Source organism: Phalangium opilio, unplaced genomic scaffold (genome assembly GCF_054372755.1).
Source record: "Phalangium opilio isolate 3A_F unplaced genomic scaffold, DU_Popi_V2 ptg000329l_1, whole genome shotgun sequence".
NCBI lineage: Eukaryota > Metazoa > Arthropoda > Arachnida > Opiliones > Phalangiidae > Phalangium > Phalangium opilio.
Genome location: NW_028324226.1, coordinates 5,974,996 through 5,982,561, shown reverse-complemented (window position 1 = coordinate 5,982,561; position 7,566 = coordinate 5,974,996). Strand labels below are relative to the sequence as shown.

Genomic DNA, 7,566 nt, shown 5'->3' with positions numbered 1-7,566 from the left:
GCTTCCTTCCTTCCCCCTTTTCAGCCCCAAAAATGCAGGGGGGGTATGAAAAATACCGAGTCAAATCCCGGAAAAAGCTAGCGCCATCTAGACAAAATGAGACGTTGATTCCCCCGTATGTCCCCCACTATCCGGTTTGCTGCTATTCGCCGCTAGAAGGCGAATTAACAAGTATTTTTCAACTTTCTCCATCTGCCATCCGTCCTTCAGTATTGGTTCGTCCATGGGAAAATACTCGCGTATGAATACTGCGGGAGTACACAGGCAAACCGAATTACATTTACAAACCAGGGTTCCATTAAGAAGTCTGTTTACTAATAATCATGCAGGGTTCGAACCCGCAATTAAAAAACCACTTAATAAAACCCATCAATATATAATCTTCAATTTTGATGAATTTAAGTTCTAAAATAATTTCGTTTTGAAGATGGTTTAAGTTATTTATTGTTTCAACTTCAAGTATTATTTCAGTATTTATTATTTTATGTAAAACATTTCAAGTTGTGATTTTTCGAATGACAATTACTACAATTCGAGCAAAGTCTCTGCTAAATGCAAAAAACACCAATAAACTCGGCGGACTGGGTTATTTTTAAACTAAAACTCGGTTTTTTTTTAACCAATAATATTCTAATGCCATAAAGTGCCTCAAAAACCGTACTATTTTCACCTCAAACAGGGAATTATAAGGTCACAAATTAGACCGAATGAAAAATAAGTGTTTTTCGGTATATTTTTCTTCATATCTAAATTATAATAATAATTCTACATTTAAAATTTAAAACTCTCAATCGTAGATGTTAAAAATTTGTTCCATGGTTAAATATTCTATTAAAAACTTGTTTATAAAAAGAACTTCTAGGCCTACTTCATGGATTTTATATTTTACTTTATTTTAAAGTAAATTTAAAATTTCTTGAGTTTTCGGACCATGGTCCTTCCTCAGCCGTTACTATATCTAATTTCTAAATCTATGAAGTGGCATTTCTTTTTATAAACAAATTTTTCAATAAAAATTCCGATATTTTTCCACATTTCATCTCCCCTTGCAAATTTCATTGGGACTTTTTCATTTCACACTGTATAGTTTTACTCTTATAATGACGACTGAGTTACAACCCATTAGATTTTTGACTAATAACAATGATAATGAAGTATCTGTAGCAGCCAGACTCCTATATTACAGTCAGTTAAGGTTTACGGTTTTTACAAATATTAGGACTAGACTTCCCGGAGTCCTTTATAATAAACCGTTTTTTTCTTTCAGAGCCTTCTCAAACATTAACCCTAGTACCAAATGCATTTTATTTGATCAATATCCATTAGAAACTTTTTCCCTTTCTCTTCGAAAATCATTTCATTTAAATAATAAAACTATTTAGGAACCGTATACCGGAGACCATACCTCCCTGGTCTGCTCAAACACCCTCTTGTTTCAGTTTTTCCTCCTCGCCATACACTGTTTCTGATCTCTGACGTTTCGCCAACGGCCTTTCCCCCGCACCATAAACTTTGATATTCCGTGGCGCTAATAGTTGGAACTTTGAAAGCTGCAGTGTCCAGACAGGAAAAAACAATGTAGTCACGAAAGAGCACAGATCGACCCCAGTTTTCATGCATCGTCAAGAGCTCTAGACATTAATGCAAGGGTTGCTATTTGAAGTACAATACATGTTGGTTGCTGTAGAGCTGGACCCTTTCTTTCCTAAAATCATTGGTAGACATTCCCATTAGGAGTGGTAAAATTTATAATGGTAAGCTGTCCGCACAAAATTTGGAATCTGTGCCATTTTAAGGGTGGTCGGCTGCGTCGGCAGCGGTTTAAATGCCTTTAAAACAAATGTCGGCTCCAGTTGGCTATGGCACCCCTAACATTCTGGCTGATCGTCTACACACAAAATCACAAATTTTAACTTGCTAAAGGCAGCAGTCAATCAGAACTGGTCTATGAGTGTGGAGCTAAAACTAGCCCTTGCCAAACTTAGAGGGCCAGTCAACTTCCACCCATGGAAGTATCTAATGGCCAGAGCTGAGACTTGCTTTAATTTTTGAACTTACGAAGAGGCATTTTAACTTGGAAATCTAAGGTTTACTTATGTCGTACATTTGACAAGTACACGTTTTCGAACCAGGGCAAGAACGCAACAAAGAATACACGAAATATTTACAAGAAATTCACAAAAATAATAAAGCCAAACATTAATCACAGTCCGAAGTGTGTTGCACCTTGGATGGAGTCGAGGTTGAGGTTTTTTCGACGCCAGTGTTTCTCTGAACCACGCTGTTTACTCTTGAATGGAAACGGAGCATTGAGTTGAAGGCAAATAATTATTATGAATCTGTAGATTAAGATATCTCCTTCTTGCAACGAAGAGAAAACTGATACGGATTTGTTTCAACCAAGACGCTCTCGCCATCTAATAGCGTTGAAGCTAGTTTCATAAATAAACAAACTGAAAAGTTTGTCCTTGATTGAGGGTGGCGCAAGTTACAAGCACTACTTTGGGGAAGTTAAACCCAATCTTGCCTTACTTTCTCAGCAGCCTTATTGATATTGACGAAATACGCAAACAAACCCCTTGGTCAGAATTGTTTTTCCTTTGTTGGTCAAATTTCTCTTTCCTACACGAAGATCTTTTTATTCAAAGTCGCTCATAAATACTCGTATATCCAAGAAGCTATCGCGAAGACGATTAATTTAGAGACAACAACCTTGCATTGTCATAGCAGAATACCTTCAATAGACCATTACATTAATTGCAAATGAGAAGCAAACGCCACTGGGACTGGGGTAGTCACTTTCTTGGGTTGACTACCCATCCCCGTGTAGTGAACTCGGACTCCGTCTGCAGGTGTTGCCTCATGGTGCGAGGGAAGTAACCTTAGAGAACAGCCTCCCGCCTGTGTATTGCTTTCTCTCACAGTTTTTAACGGAATAGTCTATTCATAATTGAAAGCGGCGTATCTTAACAAATGACCGCGGTCATATTCTCCCAAGCCAAGGGAGTCGTGCCCATTAACAAAACAACAAAATTCTTGATGACGCCACTCCAGTCTTGAATCCCAAACCCATAAACAATAATAAGAATAGCAAACCGCCTGCCTGTACTAGGGGCGATAAAATATGGTAGTAACAAGATCGTGACTAACTTGAGGTTGAGGTTTATCCTAGGTAGGTAGGCCTATATTTGGTCTTTCTTCTTACCTACCTTCTTATCTTAACAAATGTAGCGAGAAAGGAGATAGGGGTTAAGCTTGTTAAGGATGAGAACTAGAGGCTGGAGTTACAAGTCCATTGCTCTTGGCTGGCTCGTGCATGCTTGGCTCGTGCTTGCTTGGCAACCGACCTCGTACCTCTTGAAACGAAGATGATGGTGTTCCACTTCAGTTCTTTCTCTTTCTTTCTCTCTCTCTCTCGCTCTCGCTCTTTGTATTAGGGGAGGACGAAGGGTCCCGTATGTATTCTGAGAGTTTCTTGACTTCTTGATCTTCTTTCATCTCGAGCTTTGTTATAAAGTACCGTTGCTTTCCAAGTCAGAAGTGTCACCCGCAGGATTCATATCTAAACCACTTCTCTTTAAGTAATGAATAAATTACTATGCATTGACCGATGCAAACAAAACTAAGGAAAGAAAGGAGTTATTCACCAATAATGACAATATTTTCCACAATAATGACAGGACAGTTGATAATGGATGTTTTCAAATTGAAATTATGCAATTTGGAAGCGTTAAATTGCTGTTCTGTCGGTAATTTAAATTGTCCGAAAGCCGAACCCCCAAGTCCAAACAGCCAAATGGTCGGAGTTAGCTCTGTCTATAGGACTAGGATTATATGTAGGGTGTTTTAAATAAGTCTGCCATAAATTAAGGGAATGTTCTTTGGGCTATTTTGAGTCTTTTAATCAATTTAAAGCAAGAGGCGGCTCCATTATCACCCCTACCATTCTGGCTAATCTTCTGGACACGAAATTAACCTTACCAAAGGCAGGTACAATCAGACTTAATGCACTAGGTCCCATTGGTTCCTGCCTTTAGCAAGCTTAGCCCCTGTGTAGTAGAAATGCCACCTTTAAGGGGCACCAACGGATCCGCGCTTTCCTTTAAAGTTTTTATTCTGGGTGGAAAATATAACTGAATCATTGGCAAAAATTATTAGTAATTTACCTGTAAATTACCATGGTAAAATTACGGTATGAGACAAGTCGGTAGTTTAATTACTGCAGTATTAAATTACCGGAAGTAATATAGCATCACACATTTTTGTTAAAATATTACTCCTTGTCAACTTATCACAAATATTCCGTTTCATTCGTCGCCACTAAAACGTTTCCCTCATAGAGGCCCCATAGTAATTTTAAGATAACCAAGTGTTGAATAAGTTAAATTCTAACGGAAAAATTTCCCCAAGTATAGCTCTTTACATCCAGCACAATTTTTCAGTTAACACTTTACGTCGAGATGAAATACATAGGCGTTGTTAAAAGGGGTTTATTCATATACCCGCATCTCTATTTTTACCAACCAACTTCCGAAATCGAACGGGTTTCCTTCCCCGAATCTCTTTCCTCACTCAACCCACTTATATGGCGAGTTCAGGCTTAGCTATTTGCCGAATTGGCGCTTCTCTTTCATTAAATTCAATACCACGGTGATAGTATATTCTTTTCTGGGGGAGATTAGTCATAAGAGATTTCGTAAGTCGTAACCCCCACCCATGTGGAATCAGTGAGAACTTATAAGAAGGAGAATCAAAGAGGGAAAGGGGACGATAACTATAACAACAACCCGATACCTCTCTCACGCGCACCTACCTCGGCGCACAGCCCAGGAGCCAAACGTAAAGTGATCCGTTAAGAATACTGCTCGTGGAAAAAACTTGACTTTTTTCCTCTCTGTTGCGCTGATTGAGCATGTGCCGAACTCTGATACTGATAGCATTTTCCTTTGGGGTTGTCTGAGAACGCTCAAAGATCGCTCCGTATTTTGTTGATACGTCATCGCTCTAGCTCCGAGGACCTGATCTAGTTGCTCCCAATGAAGGAGAAAAGCTTTTTCAGAGCGGTTTTGTGACGTCATCAGGCGCTCCATTTTGGTCGCTCCGTCTCTAGAGTCGGGAGCAAACCGGGAGGGAGAGACTGAACCAATGGAAGACGCGCCCCCGTCTCAGAGTCGCTCGTTTTTTCCCAATGAAAACGAATTTTTTTGGAGCACTTCGGGAGCGCTCGTATTACCCCAAAGGAAAACGGCTATGAGCCACAGCTCTGTCTGGGTTTTGAAAATGGGAGGGGGCTGACGGAGAATTTGGTATCTCCCGATTTACTCCTCCTTATACCTGCTCACTGGTGGAATATGACGAAATGGGAGTTAAAATGGCTTGACTCGGTGATCCCCACCCTGAGCTATTTTGGCGCCGCTACGGTTACGAACTATAGGAGCACTACGCGTGATTAGATAAGGTAATATATTGTAAAGCTTCTTTCCTTCCCCTGGTTATCAAGGCACGCGATCTTCAACGGTACAAACCTAACCACTCCCTCGTGGACCCCGCGAGCGTGACCATTCTCTCCATCATCATTCTTGCTTCTCTATCCACGCGCTAAGCTTTTTCAGTACCGCTGCCGCCTCCGCATCATATACCAAACCTTGTTGTCAAATTCAATAAAAGAGTTCCGTCTAGTCTCTGAATACCCTTTTGAATCACGTCAGTTGTAAGCTAGCCTAAGCCTACCGCGGGGAGTCCCTAAATGAAAGTGATAATATAGCTTAGAGATTTTAATGTTTCAACTAACTGTATTGTTTGATTGTTAGAGATTTGGGAACTGCTGCTAGATTTAATTCAAGTTACTAAGCTAATAATTTAACTCTAAAAATATATAATTTTAAATTTAAACCAAATATTTACGAAATAACCTTCGGTGTTTGGGGGGGGGAGGGGGTTCATCTTGAAGGAAATTTTGTAATTTGTTTCGATAATCCGCGCATTACGAGGAAAATCCGGTGTAAATATTTACCCCAATTTTCGCCAATTAAGTTGCTTTTCTTCTACAACAGGTGCAATTAAAAACAAAGGTTCGTGGCCAGCTTGTATTTGAAAAAAACGTTTGGTAGAAGTATAGAGTTCGCCAGTGGTTCACAGGGAATCCTGGATTAAACGGTACATTTTCCACTGCCAAATAGAATGTGTATTATAGTGTTGGTGAGGGGTAAAATATTAATCGGGATAAGACAACATATTTTTTCAGATTTGTGGAAAATTATGACGAAAATCGTAAAATTTCTTGGTATTTGGAAGTTAGCTTATTTATTAATAAAGAGGATTATTCATTAATAAAGAGGATTATTCATTAATAAAGAGGATTGTTCTATATCAGGCAAATAACTATAAAAAGCGTATTAAATCCTGAGCTATGATTCTATGAAGCAAGGGCGATTCCCACGCAGACCCATTGCCATTATTAAAGAAGCTAGGGGATAGGCACGCCGATCCGCGACAAGGAAGATGGTGAACTTTGATCTCTGTTACTGCAGTCTGTTTTATTGTTAAACTCTCTGATGTTATAAAGAGGAACTTATTTTAATCGAATCAGACGGTCATTTTTGGAACAGGTCAAGAAATAATTTCCTAGCCTAGTACCAAAATTACACTTTGAACTACTTTTACATTATCAGCCTAGCTAAATAAAGGCACATGAACGGTGGAGGATATTGAAATTGATATGTCTTCCTCCACATGTGTGCCAAAATCCTTGTTTGGGGGCCCGTGCCTCTGAAACTAAATGTTTTAGACCCCATGTGTTCTGTGACACTTTTCACTCGGCCTGAGGCATGGAGCAACCGCTTTTATTTATGACATACTTTTCAGAAACACCGAGGATGTGTCACAATACATTTATAAATGTGTAGCCTTTGACACAATTTGTACCACTCACCAACCTTAATTACGACAAAACGAACGAATTGGTGAAAAAATACGTTTATACTCTTGAAATTTCCGTAATGCGAGGAGGCCATCGCGGTCTGAAGCAAACTGAGGTTGGTAAATGATTTCTCATTTGCTTCGACCAACAGACATGGCGTAACGCGTGCTTTACACTCGTGTCTGATAACCCGTTTGCATAGCCGTTTACTTGAGTAACGGTGTAGGACGTGTTTTTTGGGGAAGCGAAAATGCTGATTCCGTTGGAATAACTGATACTTATCTCGAGGAGGCCCGCAGGCTCGCGCCTTGCGCCATTTCAGATTGTAATGCAAGCGTGGCCCACTTAGGCGAAGCTGTTTTTCGCACTCGCTCCCCGATGACCGATAAAGGGAATTGAGAGTTTTGCCCGTTAACCCTTATCGTTCTTGCCAACCTTTACACAAGTCATTGGCTATACAAGGTTCTTAGCTTCTAGTACTATCTATACTCGCTTTTCCAACATATTCTTACAACCATTTCACTACTAAATTATTCAAAATACCATTTTCTTAAAAGCTAACTCGCGAATTTGACTAAAGGAAATGTGAATACCTAAATTCGTTTTCCGTATCCATTTTCTTTTATCAGGGATAGATTTAATTTTAG

General features: G+C 39.5%; 1 long non-coding RNA gene across 4 annotated transcripts; it reads right to left on the bottom strand.

The window, feature by feature from the left end:
- Positions 1-414: 414 nt before the first annotated feature.
- On the bottom strand, positions 415-6,274 carry LOC149610534 (uncharacterized). 4 transcript variants are annotated; one of them, XR_016376559.1, is made up of 4 exons: positions 3,648-6,274; positions 2,736-3,575; positions 2,227-2,678; positions 415-1,705 (listed from the first exon to the last, which is right to left on the bottom strand). It is a non-coding gene; the product is annotated as an uncharacterized LOC149610534 (long non-coding RNA). The 4 variants fall into 4 exon arrangements; XR_016376560.1 differs by having other exon boundaries at positions 2,753-3,575; XR_016376561.1 differs by having other exon boundaries at positions 2,227-3,575; positions 3,648-3,824; positions 4,167-6,274.
- Positions 6,275-7,566: the final 1,292 nt, after the last annotated feature.